Source organism: Emys orbicularis, chromosome 1 (assembly GCF_028017835.1).
Source record: "Emys orbicularis isolate rEmyOrb1 chromosome 1, rEmyOrb1.hap1, whole genome shotgun sequence".
NCBI classification, from domain to species: Eukaryota; Metazoa; Chordata; order Testudines; family Emydidae; genus Emys; species Emys orbicularis.
The window spans coordinates 313,380,797-313,397,646 of NC_088683.1; positions in this window are offsets into that span (position 1 = coordinate 313,380,797).

Genomic DNA, 16,850 nt, shown 5'->3' on the forward strand with positions numbered 1-16,850 from the left:
TCTAATTGCTTTTCCTGATATTCAGCCTGAATTTTCCTTGTCTTAATTTCATCCTATTACTACTAGCCATTCTTCCATGTGCCATACTAAATCATTCCCCTCCCTCCTTGGGATTTACACAGCCTTCACATATTAGTGGACAGTTACCATGTCTCCCCACATACACACACAACCCTTTGTTGTTCTTTAACCGAACTATACAGCTTATCTTAGCTGCTTGAATCTTTTTAGCTTCCTGCTCATTTTTGTTGCTCTTTGCTGCACTCTCTCTACTTCTTCAGTATCTTTCTAGCAATGACTTGCCCAAACTGAGCTTACTACTCCAGATGTAGTTGCACTGGGAACTATATAGACACCGACCGTAAGCAAAATGTGCCTAATGCAGCTTTGCTGTGAAGAATATCAAGCAGCTTAACAAACTCAATACACCCACATGTGAAACACACACATTCTCTAATTCATTTCTCAAGTCTCCAATTTCTTCCTTTTTGTGTAAGCACCCAGAATGGTTACTGTAACCACTGACAACTTGTTGATGGCTGCTACAATTAAAGGTAATGGATATGTTTTGTAGGTTACTTTCAGAGCATTTGGGTGGTGGGAGGGGACATGGATCAGCATTCACATCACACTCCCTGTCAGTACCTGGCCCAGGCCAGGGAAGCTAATGATCCAACCAGCGGACCAAATTCAGTGATGAATCCTGGTCACCTTGCACATACTCTAAGAAGAGCATTTGGTGAGTCAGTTCACCTTTACTGCTGAAAGGTACTTAACACATGTGATCTGGGTCAATTAAAAGTAAATAGAGCATTACCAAAACCCCCACCATTTCCCCTTGCCCCCAAGATGGTGCCTCCTAACAAGCTACCTTTACTCCAAACAAAACAATCGAACAATGGAGTGAAAGACATTTACTTTTACCTGTGGCTTCATTAAATTTGGCAGTTACATTATTTTTAATTCTACTATCGTACAAAGTGAGAGAAAAAACCAACACAAATGGCAATTCTGCAGTATGTATATTACATAATTACAGTAATTATATTGTCTCGATGCTCTCTTATAAATCAGTGACAGTATATATTTAATGAGCTCTTTCCTGGCGAGCAGGTCCCCCCTTCATCACATCCCCCTTCCCCCACCCAGTCATTCAGATTTGCAGCTGCATTGCAGAGGTATCTTAAAATAACATTAACCCTTTAAAAGGACTGTTCCAGTTTTGTGTAAAAGTGACTCGCCTTCAAAATGTAGGGCCTGATCCTGCAACCCCGTCCTCACTAGAAGCCTGATCCAAAGCCCATTGAAATCAATGGCAACACTGCAGCGGACTCTTGAATAATATTCAGGCTCTTGAACAATTCTTGTTCGCATTAGGAGCTCCACTGGGTAAAGATTTGTTTAGTCAGGCAGTATGGGCCAGATCCTGCAAACCCTTACTCAGTCATAATGTAACCCACTGGGCAGTATGTATTACGTGTCCCACCCCTGGGCCTGTTCCAAAGAAGATACAAGTCTGCTACAGTTTCCAGCTAGGGGATTTAGATGAGGTACTTAGCATGTGTGTAACTTTAAGCACTGACCGAGTAGCTCCATGGACTTCCATGAGACTTCTCGCAGCCCTGATTCCGCAAAGCACTTTAGCATGTGTGAAACTGTAAGCAGGTGCTCGAAGTTGTAGACTCCATTTCAACAAGATACTTAAGCATGTGCCCCCCATAATACTAAGCATGTGAGTATTTCCATTGACTTCAAGTTGAGCTTAAGTGATTTCTGAATCTGAACCAATGTGCTTAAAGTTAAGCACATGCTTAATTACCTTCTTAAGCTGGGACATTTAACTCAGGATGTGCAGGGTCATGTTTTCAGCTCTAGGGATTCTAGGATCAATCCAGTGATGCCCAAGAGCACAGTTGTTAATTATTCAAATGAGCAAGTGTTGGGCTTTCTGACCCAGATCGTCAAAGGTATTTAGACGCCTAACTTCCATGGATCTGGGCCTCTGTGTCTAATAAATAAGAATACATTTGCAATGGCCAGCATATGTTTTAACTAATCTACTGTCTGTGGTGAAGCTTAATGGAACATTGAGCACTTTGGAAAGTGATAAATAATGCTCATCCTAAAGGAGGGCAAATTACGAATGCTTAACAATTTGCATCCTCTCTGTGAAGGAATATTCATAGCTTTCTGTAAGGGTGAAAAAAAATGGCCACAGATCATTCAATTTACTCCTTCCCAATGAGAAGTGTTGAAAATGCCACCTGAGAGGAAGTAAAAAATAAAAAGTACTACCATTAGCTGTCAGTTGACTTTTGCTAAAAACCTGTGTAGATATTTTAATGCATTGTTGGAGGAATATATTGAATACAGCCAGAGAGGAAGATACATGAAGCTGATTAAGCACAATAAACTGTGGTATGTTCTGGCTGAAATGTCTTATCCCACAGAATTGTCAGAAAATTCATTGCAGGTACGGTAGAGGATCACAGTGCCCAACTTGATGGCTACTGATCATTTATGAGAACTGGTTTTTGTTTGCTTTGTAAATGTACAAATATAAGCTCCCAGTTTCACAGTGCCCAGAGTGGCTTCCAACTGTGAGTGTCAATGTCAGGTCAAGTATCAGGGGGTAGCCGTGTAGGTCTGTATCTACAAAAACAACAAGGAGTCTGGTGGCACCTTAAAGACTAACAGATTTATTTGGGCATAAGCTTTCGTGGGTAAAAACCTCACTTCTTCAGATGCATCATGTCAGGTCAGACTGTCAGAAAACAGGGCAGACACACCCAAACTGGAGCTATATTCTATAATTAGATTTCATCTAACCAGCAGCCCAAGTGTACTCTTGGATCGCTATACTAGTTTACTATAGAGCCACAGACAGTCACCTTAGACACTCCAGACTATTCATAGATTCTAGGACTGGAAGGGACCTCGAGAGGTCATCGAGTCCAGTCCCCTGCCCGCATGGCAGGACCAAATACTGTCTAGACCATCCCTGATAGACATTTATGTAACCTACTCTTAAATATCTCCAGAGATGGAGATTCCACAACCTCCCTAAGCAGTTTATTCCAGTGTTTAACCACCCTGACAGTTAGGAACTTTTTCCTAATGTCCAACCTAGACCTCCCTTGCTGCAGTTTAAGCCCATTGCTTCTTGTTCTATCCTCAGAGGCTAAGGTGAACAAGTTTTCTCCCTCCTCCTTATGACACCCTTTTAGATACCTGAAAACTGCTATCATGTCCCCTCTCAGTCTTCTCTTTTCCAAACTAAACAAACCCAATTCTTTCAGCCTTCCTTCATAGGTCATGTTCTCAAGACCTTTAATCATTCTTGTTGCTCTTCTCTGGACCCTTTCCAATGTCTCCACATCTTTCTTGAAATGCGGTGCCCAGAACTGGACACAATACTCCAGCTGAGGCCTAACCAGAGCAGAGTAGAGCGGAAGAATGACTTCTCGTGTCTTGCTCACAACACACCTGTTAATACATCCCAGAAAATTTTTTCCCTTTTTTTCAACAGCATCACACTGTTGACTCATATTTAGCTTGTGGTCCACTATAACCCCTAGATCCCTTTCTGCCGTACTCCTTCCTAGACGGTCTCTTCCCATTCTGTATGTGTGAAACTGATTTTTTCTTCCTAAGTGGAGCACTTTGCATTTGTCTTTGTTAAACTTCATCCTGTTTAACTCAGACCATTTCTCCAATTTGTCCAGATCATTTTGAATTATGACCCTGTCCTCCAAAGCAGTTGCAATCCCTCCCAGTTTGGTATCATCCGCAAACTTAATAAGCGTACTTTCTATGCCAATATCTAAGTCGTTAATGAAGATATTGAACAGAGCCGGTCCCAAAACAGACCCCTGCGGAACCCCACTCGTTATGCCTTTCCAGCAGGATTGGGAACCATTAATAACAACTCTCTGAGTACGGTTATCCAGCCAGTTATGCACCCACCTTATAGTAGCCCCATCTAAATTGTATTTGCCTAGTTTGTCGATAAGAATATCATGCGAGACCGTATCAAATGCCTTACTAAAGTCTAGGTATACCACATCCACAGCTTCTCCCTTATCCACAAGACTCGTTATCCTATCAAAGAAAGCTATCAGATTGGTTTGACATGATTTGTTCTTTACAAATCCATGCTGGCTGTTCCCTATCACCTTACCACCTTCCAAGTGTTACCACCCAAATTGGACTTCTGTGATATAAGGTTACTATAACCAAAAACCACCACACATTAGGTTCTCTTAGTCCCAAATGACCAGTCACTTACCCCAGGTCAAGGTACACTTCAGATTTCACCAAAATCACGCTGGCAGCTAATCCTTTAGTAAATTAAACTAAAGGGTTATTAATTAAGAAAAAGAAATGAGAGTTATTAAATTGTTAAAGTAGATAAAATACATTACAGTTAGATCAGACCATATAATACAAAGCAATAGCAGGAATGTTAAATCTGCTAGTTGTCATAAGTCTCCCTGGATTGCCCAAAGTTTGGGGACCTCAGTCCTTTTGTTCAAAATGCCCTTCACCAGCCCAGAGATCAGGGAGAAAAGAGATGGGCAGGGGCCTTTGTCCTCTCCTTTTATATCTTGATCCATGTAGCTGGAAAAGTACTGGTTTTCTCATAAGGTTAAGCATCTCCACTGGGTACTTGCTTTTCCAACAGCTCTTCATCGGAATTGCAAATCTTTGTTTGCACCCATCTGCTACCGGCCCTCTGAGGTGTCTTTGCCCTTGTTTATCGTTTCTTTGTTGTTCCTGACGAGCTAACCTGTGGGTGGTTTCTCAAGCTCACAACATGTTTGACCTTCAAACACATAGCAAAGTTTCATAACTTCACATACAATAACCAGGGCCAGCTCTAGGCACCAGCACTCCAAGCATGTGCTTGGGGCGGCACTTTCCAAGGGGCAGCACTCCGGCTCCTTTTTTTTTTTGCTTAGGGAGCCGGCCCTGAGCGGAGGTGAGCTGCAGCGGTGGAGGGCACGGGGAGGGCCACAAAAAGTAACCCGGGGGGGCGCAGAGGAACCGCTCCCCCCAGCTCACCTCCGCTCCACTGCCGCCTGCTCCCCCGAGCGCGCCGCCGTGCTGCTTCTCCCCCCTCCCTCCCAGGCTTGCCGTGCAAATCAGCTGTTTTGCGGCAAGCCTGGGAGGGAGGGGGGAGAAGCAGAGCGGCGGCGGCACGCTCAGGGGAGCAGGCGGAGCGGAGGTGAGCTGAGGTGGTGGGAGGTGCGGGGAGGGCGGCAGGAAATAACCCTGGGGGGAGCAGAGGAACCGCTCCCCCGCTCGGCTCACCTCCGCCTCCTCCCCAGAGCGCGCCGCCGCTCCGCTTCTCCCTCCTTCCTCCCAGGCAAGCCTGGGGGAGGGAGGGGTAGGAGGGGAAATGAGGCGTGCCCAGGGGAGGAGGTGGGGCCGGGGATTTGGGGAAGGGGTTGGAATGGGGCGGAGAAGGGGCGGAGTTGGGGCGGGGCCGGGGGGGCACGGGAAATTTTTTTTTGCTTGGGGCGGCAAAAAACTTGGAGCCGGCCCTGACAATAACAATACACACATTTAAACTGGATAATAATTAAGGCTAAGATTTTGTCATGATTATTTTTAGTAAAAGTCACGGACAGGTCACGGGCAATAAACAAAAATTCATGGAAGCTGTGATCTGTCCATAACTTTTACTAAAAAATAACTCTGACAAAATGGGGAGTAAGGGGATCCAGCAACCAAGGCTACTGTGGGTCCATGGTTTCCCTCACCATTGTGGTGGCTGGGAGCTGCAGGGTGACCATATTTCCCAAAAAGTAAACTGGACCCCTCAGCAGCTCTCCCAACCCCACGTGAGGCTGTCGCCTGTCACTGGAACCCTGCTGCGTCCCCCACTGGCTGCCAGCTCCAGTCCCATGGCCTCCAAGGCTGAAGCAGAAAATGTCACGGAGGTCTCTGGAAGTCACGGAATCCGTGACTTCCAGAGACCTCCGTGACATTTCATGACCTCCATGACATAAGCATAGCCTTAATAATAATACTTAGCAGAATACAACTTTTCTAGTGATACCTCACAAGACACACTTTGTACAAGATTAATTGCAATTTTGTAACAGTGGTGACTATATTAGTGCAGACGGTCACCTTCCCTTCTATACAGCATCACACCCAATACCACCTTTCAAACTAGCCTTCATTGGTTGGCTTATGTCTGGTAGGTGACACAGCAGAATTAGATCTTGACAACTACAACTGTTCAAAAACAATGAGCCAGGCATCCAAAAAACAAGCAAGCTTGGCTTTAAAAAAATCACCAGATTATATATATATATATATATATATATATATATTTTTTTTTTCCTTCTGGTTTATGACCCTTTACAATTGATAAACTTTTTCTCCACAACCCCAAGGACTGGGAAGTTTTTTATTTTTGGTAGTTTTTAAAGGTGAGATTTTTTTATGTGGTCACCTGACTTCAGGAGCTGGGGTTTTAAGAAAGACACCAAATGTTGTGTAACTCATGATAAATGTGCAAGAGTTGACAACACTGGGGATTTGAAGGAGGAGAAGATGGTGGTTTATGGATTAGTCATGGAGCATGTTCCGTACAAAAGAGATGCCAAGGGAAAAAAATGTGCAAAGCTGGTTGTGGGAGATGAGGTCAATCAGCCAGCCAAGGCATTATTTGTGGAGTGGAGGGGGCATTGTGATAAGATGCAAGAGTGGCAGAGGCCCTGATTCAGCAAAACACCTAAGCATGTGCCTATGCCCCATTGGTTTCAATGGGATTTAAGCATATACTTAAGAGCTTTGTTGAATGAGAGCCTAAGTAGGGAGGGACAGAATTGTCATGGGCCTTTGTGTCAAGGATAACAGTCCTCTGTAATTATAAGTTCTTATGTGGACAAAATTTTCCAAAACTTCGGCCTGATTTATAGATGCCTTAACTTTTATGTGCTGTCAAGGCTGATTCCCCACTCTGGCATTTCGAGAATCCCGCAAGGATTCTAAAAATTCATACTGGCCACTCCAGGCTTGTATTAAATCCCCAAGGTTACAGCTTTTCTCTGACCTTGGATTGGTAGATGCTGCCTCTACCCAAGTGCAGAACCCCTTTGAGAGACCAGGAAGGCGCACTTGGCAATTCCTTCCTCAAGCCCTTTCACCCACCCTCTGGGGAAGAGCTGAGAAGAAAAAAAAAGGTAGCTGCCACCAGCTAATTAAACAACATGTGTACAAATCTCTTAAGACACAAAAATCCAATTCTATTCTTAAAAAAGGTAAATTTTATTAATTAAAAAAAGAAAGAAAATACACCTGGGAACTCAGGCTATTGCTAGATTTTAAAAGCGCAACTACAAGGATTAAGTACCAATAATAGCTTTCTTGAGGTCCAGCTTAAAGATTATAAGCAAAACAAAAGCACCTAGGGTTAGCACAGAGGAGTCTACAAGCCATAAAGAAATAAAGAGTCAAACCTAACCATGTCTTCCTAGACATTTCCTGATCTACTTACATATCTGGGGTTTCAAATGAGTAGTTTCTAGGTATGATAGTGAGGATTTTTTGTACCTGGCCCAAGCTTCTTACAGCATAGCTGCTGCCCTGTCCCCTCTCTAGCTGGTAGAACAACCACAGACAGACAAAAGGGGAGTCTTTTCTATTTTAAAAAGTTCTAGCCTTCCCATTGGCTCTTTTGGCCAGGTGCCCACTCACTTCCTTTTACCTATGCATAGCAGTGAGACTTTTTAACCCTTTACAGGTAGAGCAATTAGAGAACAGCCTCTAAGAGGGATTGTATAGCTACTGGCTGGCTGGGTGTCCATGAAAGGGAGCTACCCCCTCCCCCTTCATTTATCACATGTGCCCACATAGACAGTTTGGGCCAGATTTTTTAGAGGCTCTGAAGCCTCAATTCCACCTGAAGTCAATGAGAGTGGGGGAATCTTAGCACCTCTGAAAAGCAGACCCAAGAGGTCTCAAGTTGGGTGCCCCAAAATGGAGACCAATTGTATTGACTAGTGTAGGCCCTGAGGCTCAGATTGCAACCCCAAGATCCATGCAGAGAGGAACTCTCCATTCACCATCACCCTTGCCTTGCTCAGAAAGGCCCTCTGTGATGCTTCCCGGGGGAACTCAGGGTTGGGAGACACCTCACTACCACCCGCCCTTAGTGTGAGGAAGCCTCATCTGGGCCTGCTATTGTTCAGTTCCTCAACCCCACCAGCCATGGGCAACACAAGCACTCCCCTCTAGGCCTCCCAGGCCTCACTGTCACTCTACAGGTTAGTGACAGGCACACTCCAACCCCCAACCCTTCCGAACGTCAACCTGGAGTGTCCAACCCTTGGTCCACTGGAGACTCACAGTATTCACCGATTCACTACTTCCAAAGAAGCAGTACATGACAGCAGTACCAGTTCCACCTCAGCTCACTGCTCTGCTTAACTCACAGCACTTAGATTTGTTTATAGTGAAATCAAGTATAAGTTCAGTTACTGAAGCACAGAGATTCAAGTAATAGTGAATGGAAGTATTGGAAACAAATGTTTACATATAAAATAAAATCATTACATGCATTCTAGAGCCTAGACTTAAATTAACAAGATATTCTCATGTCTCAAAGTATTGCTCATCCAAGATCCTTTTAGTCCTTTTCACTTGTCAGGCTCTTTCCATGAAACTTCCACGCTGTCAGTTTTGCCTTGTTGGTGAAGGATTCAGTGTTTCTCTTTAGGCTCCAAGATATACCAAACCGATCCTTTGTCTTTTTTCATAAACAGGATCCCCCCCCCCATGCTGTTTCTTCATGTAGATTTCACAATCACTCAATTTGCACCTGGCTCAGTATGCAAATAGGCATACAATAAACAATGCACGATGTGTCTGGCAAGGAGATCGGTGTCCGTTACCTCCTGGCTGAAAAGAACATCTCCGAGGTACATCACCACCTGTGACCTACCTTATCTCCAAGACCTTAAGAACATAATTTTTAGTATAGATACATAACTCCCTAAACATTATCTGTACATATATTTTGCAATTATGACCAGTGGACTATTGGCTCTCGGCAGAGACCTCACTTCCCCATCCTCCAGTGAACTATTATACAGATATCTGACTTAGGGGATCCCTGTAAAACTCAGTGCACCCCCTGTCAGTTGGTACCAAAGTGTCCTGGGTCACACCCTCCTCTTGGGACTCCACAAGAGGATTCTCATTAGAACTGGGTTCCATGTGAGGGGAATGGGTGAGGATGAGGCAGGCCAGGGCTGGGGGCACACACACCACTTGGTCCTCCCCAAACTGGTTCCATGAGTTTACTAGAGAAAAGTAATAGAATCCTATGTAGTGCCCCTCCACGCTGGCGAGCTCCTTTAAGGGGATCCTGGCAGCTGCTTTGGCCGGGGAAGGCTCAGATATCATGACTCCACTGAAGCGGAGCTTCCAGGGAGCAGAGGATGGTGGCGGATTAGCCACTTGGCCAACCGGGCCCATGCCCAGAGGCCCCGGCCAATTGGGGGAGCCCCAGAAAAATGGGTAGCCCCATGCCCCAACCCCGCTCCACACCAGGAGTGCCAGGTGAGGAGAAGCGGGGGGGACTGCAAGCGGAAGGGGGGGAGGGGCCCCCACTTGATCTGGCCCAGGACCCCACAAAACCATAATCCACCTCTAGAAGAGGGCAATGCCCAAAGGCCAGAACAGATGGTATCTTATACATCCCAGGAAGATCAGTTTGGGAGCAGAGCCACAGCACATTCAAAAGGGAGACAGCAGAACCCTGCCCCAAGTGGCATGATCCTGCCATAATTCATGAAAAGAACCTGAGTTTGCCTTAGCCACTTCCTGAGGTGTATGTGTGGGATTGGGTGGCGGGGGAAAGAGACAGAGAGCTCTGTCCTTCAGTTAGGAGACTCTTGTTAGGTCAGGCTAAATAGAACCCACTTGAATAGATTTCTGCATCCCCATTTAGTGCCATTGTGGTTTGGAGGAGCTCCTAGACGCACACAAGCCCTGTCATTAGAATACGTGCCAGGATGGCAAGAGCGTGCAGACTGACTGAATTACCCTCTTCCTTACCCACAGAGGTGGCCCTAGCAGATTACGGTTGAGGTATGTTGACAAAGACATGGGGCAATTAGCAGAATGTGGCAGGTGTTCAGATAAATAAGAAAGTACTCCAGTATTTTACAGCACTGGGCCACAACACTGCTTTTGACAACGGCAATTCCATCCTGCTCTGGGAGGGTCACACAATCCCAGACTGCCTCAATGTCACCCTATTTCGATACTTATCAGAGCAAACTTCTATAGTCAACTGTTGAGTTAGTTTTTAATAAAAGATTACTGACTAAATAAGAAAATCATCCTAATTTGGGGGTGCTCCTCTGAAGCTCTTCAGGCCCATGTTATCAAATATATGTCCATTAATTCTGCATGATCAACTTGAGACATCTGAGCCCCTGCTTCAGAAGAGCATTTAAGCTTTAGCTTTATACATATGCTCAAGTCCCATTGTCTTCAACAGGACTTAAGCAAGTCCTTGAGTATTTGCTTGAGTGCTTCCTGAATGGACTCTAGTTCAGAGGAGTAGCTCTAAGAGTTTCAAGTTGAGTGCCCAAAAATGGAAGCTTCCCAAATTGGGCTGCTTTTGGTAACAAAGGTTCTAAAATAATTTGAGAATCCTGGATATGTAGGGTTGGAGAGAAGCTCAAAAGGTCATCTAGCCCCACCTCCGATGCTGAGGCAGGACCAAGTAAACCTAGACCATCCCTGACAGGTGCTTGCTTAACTTGTTATTGAAAACCTCCAAGGACAGGGATTCCACAACTTCCCTTGGAAGCTTATTCCAGTGCTTAGCTACCCTTACAGTTAGAAAGTTTTTTCTAATATCCCCTGCTGCAGATTAAATCAATTACTTATTGTCCTATCTTTAGTGGATATGGATAACAACTGATATTCACAGTCATCTCTATAACAGCCCTTAACATATCTGAAGACTTATTAGGTCTCCACTCAGTCTTCTTTTCTCAAGTCTAAACATGCCCAGTTTTTTTAACCTTTCCTCATTGCTTAGGTTTTCTAAACCTTTTATCATTTTTGCTGCTCTCCTCTGGAGTCTTTCCCAATTTGTCCACATCTTTCTTACATTGTGATGCCCAGAATTGGACATAGTTCTCCAGCAGGGGCCTCATCAGGGCCGAGTAGAGCAGGACACTTACCTCTTGTGTTTTACATACAACACACCTGTTAATAAACACCAGAATATTAGTCTTATTTTGCAAATGTGTGACATTCCTGACTCATATTCAGTCTGTGATCCACTATAACCCCCACATCCTTTCCAGCAGTACTGCTGCCTAGTCATTTATGCCCTATTTTGTAGTTGGGCATTTTATTTTTCCTTTTTAAGTGTAGTGCTTTGCACTCCTTTATTGACTTTCATCTTGTTGATTTCAGGCCAATTCTCCAATTTGTCAAGGATGTTTTGAATTCTAATCCTGCCCTCCAAAGTGCTAACGACACCTCCCAGCTTGATGTCATCTGAAAATGTTATGAACATACTCTCCACTCCATTATCCAAGTCATTAGTGAAAATACTGACTAGTACCAAACCTAGGGTAGACCCCTTTGGGATCCCATGATATACACCCTCCCAGTTGGACAGTGAATGACTGATTACTACTCTTTTAGTATGGTCTTTCAAACTGTTTTGCACCTACCTGACAGGAACTTCATCTGGGCCACACTTCCCTACTTTGCTTATGTGACGCATGGCTAGAAAGGGTTAAGCAGCCTGCAAAATAAATAACCCTCAAAAGCCACGTGGGGAGATAATGTTTGTGTTTTTGTGTATTTACATATGTATGAGGAGGGTCCACAATGTAATTAACAGTTCCTGTCTATGCTGTATTTTCATAATTCAGAGATCAAAAGAAGATCCTAGCATTTAAATGAATTGTAAACATAGAATATCTCGGTATTCAACTCTCTTTGAAATGTACTGTGAATGGTGGAGGAAAAAGCAAATGGCCTTATGTTAATTCCTATAGCTAAGTACTGGTGATGGACCTCCTTCAAAGCCATCCTAATTATCTTTTGTTCCCCAAGGAAATCCCAACTTGTCAAAAGACATGAAATTGTATAAAAGATCCTTGGGTCCTGATTCTGTCATCTCAGATCTGCTTAGACTTCTTCAGGGGAAGTTTGAGTCGCAAGATTGAGGTCCCAGTTATGCTGGTACGCCCTGACTGTGATATTTGGACTATAAACTATGAACTATTTCTGAAAGAACTCGTTGCTGCTACAAAGTTCACCATCTCTGCTCTGAATCTGCACTTAAATGAATTGAACTCATGTCTGTATGTATATTGATCTTTTCACCATACTCTTGCTCTCTCTTGTTTTTTTAATAAATTTTAATTTAGTTAATAAGAATGGGCTGTAGCATGTATTTGGGTAAGACCTGAAACATTCATTAACCTGGGAGGTAATGTGTCCGATCCTTTGGGATTGGGAGAACCTTTTCTTTTATATGATGAAATAAGATTTACAGAAATGTTCATCATATTTGACGTGGGTATCTGGATGGAGGCCTGAGGCTGGATCACTTTTGTTGTTTGGACTTCTGAGTAACCAGTGAGGTAATAAAGAAACTGTTTTATGCTGATTTGGTAACTCTAAGTATTGGAATATGCACCAGCTTTTGGGGGTTTGGCTGCCCCACTCTTTGCAGTTCACCCTAATTGAGTGACCACAGCTGGCTCCCCAGTAGGACCCCGGTCACAGCTTATAAGAATGTTATGTGGGACTTTGTCAAAAGCCGTACTGAAATCAAAACACATCAGGACTACAGCTTCCCCCCATCCACTAGGCCAATAATCCTGCCAAAAGAAGAAAATTAGGTTTCATTAAAAAGTTAGTTTAAAACTATCATGCAAGCTGAGAAGTGTAAGTGTACAATGTTATTCACCACTACAAATTTAAAGTCTTCCTACTCTTGTGCTTTTCTTTTTAACATTTCAGCTGTCAAGAAAATATAATGACAATTTCAATAAGCAGCATATGTGGAGCTCAGGAGACATTTGACTGTCAAATATGCCAAACAAGCAATTCATAGCTGAAGGCAAACAAAGAGAATCTGAAATCTGTTCCAAGGTTATAGTAGCAAGTCAGCCTCTCACTTTAGAAACCTCACTTTAGACCCTCTTTATTATTTGCCACAAACTGCCCTCTGCACTTCTACCTCTTCAATACTCATCATTAAAATGTTTTAGGGTTTGAGATGCTTCGAAAATTAAAGAAGAATTAAACAACCAGTCCCTGGTAGTTTGTGTTTATACCTGTACTGACATCTGGTGGTTATTCTGGGTAACAGAGTATATGTCAGGCCTTTTCCCCCCTCAAATCACCATCTAGAAAATGATGGACCTGAGTGGTGGTATAAGATAGCTCACATATTCTCTCAGCAGATTTACGCCTCATCTATGCCAGGGATGATGAATTCCAGGAGGGAAAAAATGCTTATTTCTGATGTTTAATCTTTTTTCCTTTATCTGCATCACCAAGGAAGACTTCCCCAGTTATCCTCATGTATATATACAAATTGGGAAAGAAACTAAATGCACGGCTGGGGTGGTTGCTTGCACTGAGAATCAGGGCTGGATTAACCTTTTGTGGGCCCGGTGCCAAACATATTTGTGGGCCCCCATGGAGGCAATGGAGCATGGCATGGGGAGGTCAGTCCCTGGAGCTAGGGGCCAGCCAGAGGCAATGGGGCATGGCATGGCATGGCAGGGGTGGCCCTGCTCTGCCCAATGTGAGGGCACTATTTACAAACCAGCAGCTGCCAGATGCACACTGGCCTCCCTGGCCCTGTTCTGCCAGCATGCCCCTTCCCCTCAGGGATGAGCCTATGCCATACCACACATCCTCCCCCACCCAACACCCCCCGACTCCCTATGGCCACAGCCCCCTGGACCCACTATGCCCAGCACCCCCCAGACCCACACACAAATGCACAGCGCCCTGCACACCACCACCCCTGCCCATAGCCTCACCACAACTGCCCAGCACCCCCCACACAGAACCCCCACTCCCTAGTGCCCCAACACACACAGATCCTCCCCCCCTTCACAACCCAGCACCCCCCTCCCCAAACTCCCCTCAGACCCATTCCCCCAAGCCCTGCCTACAGGCTGCACTCACCGGCCTTGCTGGGAAGCAACTGCGTCTGCTGGGCTGAGCCGGCAGTGCAGCCAGGGCTGGTCCCAGGGCCGGGAATCGCTCCAGCCCCTCCCGAGTGGCACAATCAGCCAGGCCAGGGCCTGCACCGACCGGGCTCCCTCAATACGCACTTGCCTGGAGGGGCCCAGCCAAGCCCTCTGCACTGTCTCCCCAACCCACCTGGCTGAGACGGGCAGGCTTCTTCACCAGTCCCAGGCGGCTCAGCTCCAGGGAGACAGGCGGGGCCCCACAGGTGGTGGGAAGCAGAGACTGCCCAGAGCCAGAGGTGCACTGGGGTCCGGCCAGGGAGCTGAGAGGAGCAGGGTGAGGCCAGGGAGCGGAGAGGGGCTCTCAGCCAGCCGGCAGGCAGGCCGAGAGGAGCAAGTGGTGGGCGGGGGGAGCCAGCGGGGTCTCGGGGCACAGTACAAGCAGAGCAGGCCGAGGCCCCTTCTCAGCATGGGCTCGGCTCTATGGAGCCATTGTAAACCCGGCACTGCTGAGAATCTATGTATTAGCTTCATCTGCCTCCCCAATTGCATTGCTTTATCTAGCTAGGAGACAAAGACAGAAATTAATGGTCTCCTGTTGTGTTTGTTCTTAATTGATCCACAAGTAAGCTCAGGATATTTGCCCCTCACCACTTCCTGTTTTCATTGTCGCTCTCAAATGATTTCCCCGTGAGGAATAAGTCTCTTGCTGTTAACTTTTTAGAAGAGGAAATTAAATCTGGCGTTTCAGTATTAGCTGATGTAACATTCTTCTATTCCATTGTATCATTTTACCACCTACTCATTGTTTTCTTCACACAAATGCATCAAAGGAAGTATGTTCCTGGCAAGAATACTTAGTCATAAAGAAGGTGAAGCTAGCTTGGGTACAATACAAACTGAATCTCTGCCTAATTTGGCTGACAGGGAGGGATGGGGAATATAGAAATTATTCCACCCATTCTTACAGCAATTTTCAATGTGCCAAAAATATTTTATACATATATGGAGCAATCATGTATGAGGAAATAGTTGTGTAAAAGCTCAAAAGAAACATGCATTTTAATTTTTTAATTTTATTTTTTACACTATAACAAAAGTGCCCATTCCAGGCTTTGGGGGCCCTTAAAACATGCAATTTTTAAAAATTAAAAATACATAATACCTAGCGCTGATATAGCACTTTTCATCAGTAGAGCTTCAAGTGCTTTACAAAGGAGGTCAGCACCATTATCCCCATTTTGCAGATAGGAAAACTGAGGCACAGGGAGATGAAGGGACTTTTCCAAGGTCACCCAGCAGGCCAGGGGCTGAGCTCGGAATGGAAACCAAGTCACCTGAGTCCCATTCTAGTGCTCTACCCACTATGCCATGTTGCCTCCCAGCTTTGCCCAAGTACTCCCAATACAAGGTACCCCAGCAGCAGGAAAAATCTAAGTAAAGAACTTAACACCAACCTCCCATTGAATATCTGGGCCTACGTTTTTTTCCTCAGATGTCTTACTATGTATTTTTCCAAGATGAATCTTGGCCCCCCTCAAGTAATAATGGTGGTATTGAGGTAGTGCCTGGCAGACACAGTCATAGACCAGGATCCCATTGTGCTAAGTGCGGTACAAAAACAGAGACTCTCTTTACTCAAAAAGCTCACAATTCAAGTAACTTCCTAAATTCTAAGGACAATCTTGCATCTAGTCCCATGCACCCTCATACAGCCCCACTGAGGTCAATGGGGGCTCAATGAGAACACAGGATCCACTCACATGGAACAAGTTTCAGGACCAGGGCCTCAATATTTCCTGCCTCTGTCTAATTATTCTAGGCTCCATTATATTATTTCTCAGTTCTCAGTGAGGTTTGAAATAGTTCTCAGTTTAGGACATAATGCAAATTTAATTAGGGTATTTATCCCTTCTTCCAGCTCATTAATAAAGAAATTAAATAAAACCTAAAACTACTCCTTGCTCCACCCCATTGGTGCGTTCTCTCAATTTGGTATCGTCACCAATTTACAGTCCTCTAACCAGTTTCCAATCCCTGTTATATTGTAACTGTCTACACCAGTATCGTTTTCAAGTAAACTTTTATGAAATAGTAACAGATGCATTAAGAAAGACTAAATATATTGAGCCAGTCTTGATCCAAAGGAGTTTTGTTGATGGTACAAGATATATCTTTAAACTAGTGCATTTGCAATTTGATTTTAAAAAAGAAAAGAAGCGAAGCAAATCCGTCTGGCATTATCTGTGCCTTAGGGATAGGATTTCAGCAGAAGCAAAGTTAGGCCAAAGGTGACTGCTTTTGAAAGCCACATCCTATCAACCTGGGCTACTCACGGCACATCAGATGTGCAGATTCTGCGGTCCAATAGCTTCTGTTTAATTTCAAATTTTGTTTCATTTACCCAAGAGAGACAGAAAAATATGTGAAAAGAAACCCAGATTTATCTACAGACTGATATGAAAAATTTTAAATTAGTCCAAACGATAGAAAACCTTTCACTGGGACCAAGACCAGCCAGCTATTGCATGTTTTACTGGGTATTTTTACAGTTGTATAAATACTTTTAAATTATCTAAAAAGTTTTTATAGTTTTGAAATGGAACTGTGAAAAAATCAGTGTAATTACGTCCTAGCAAA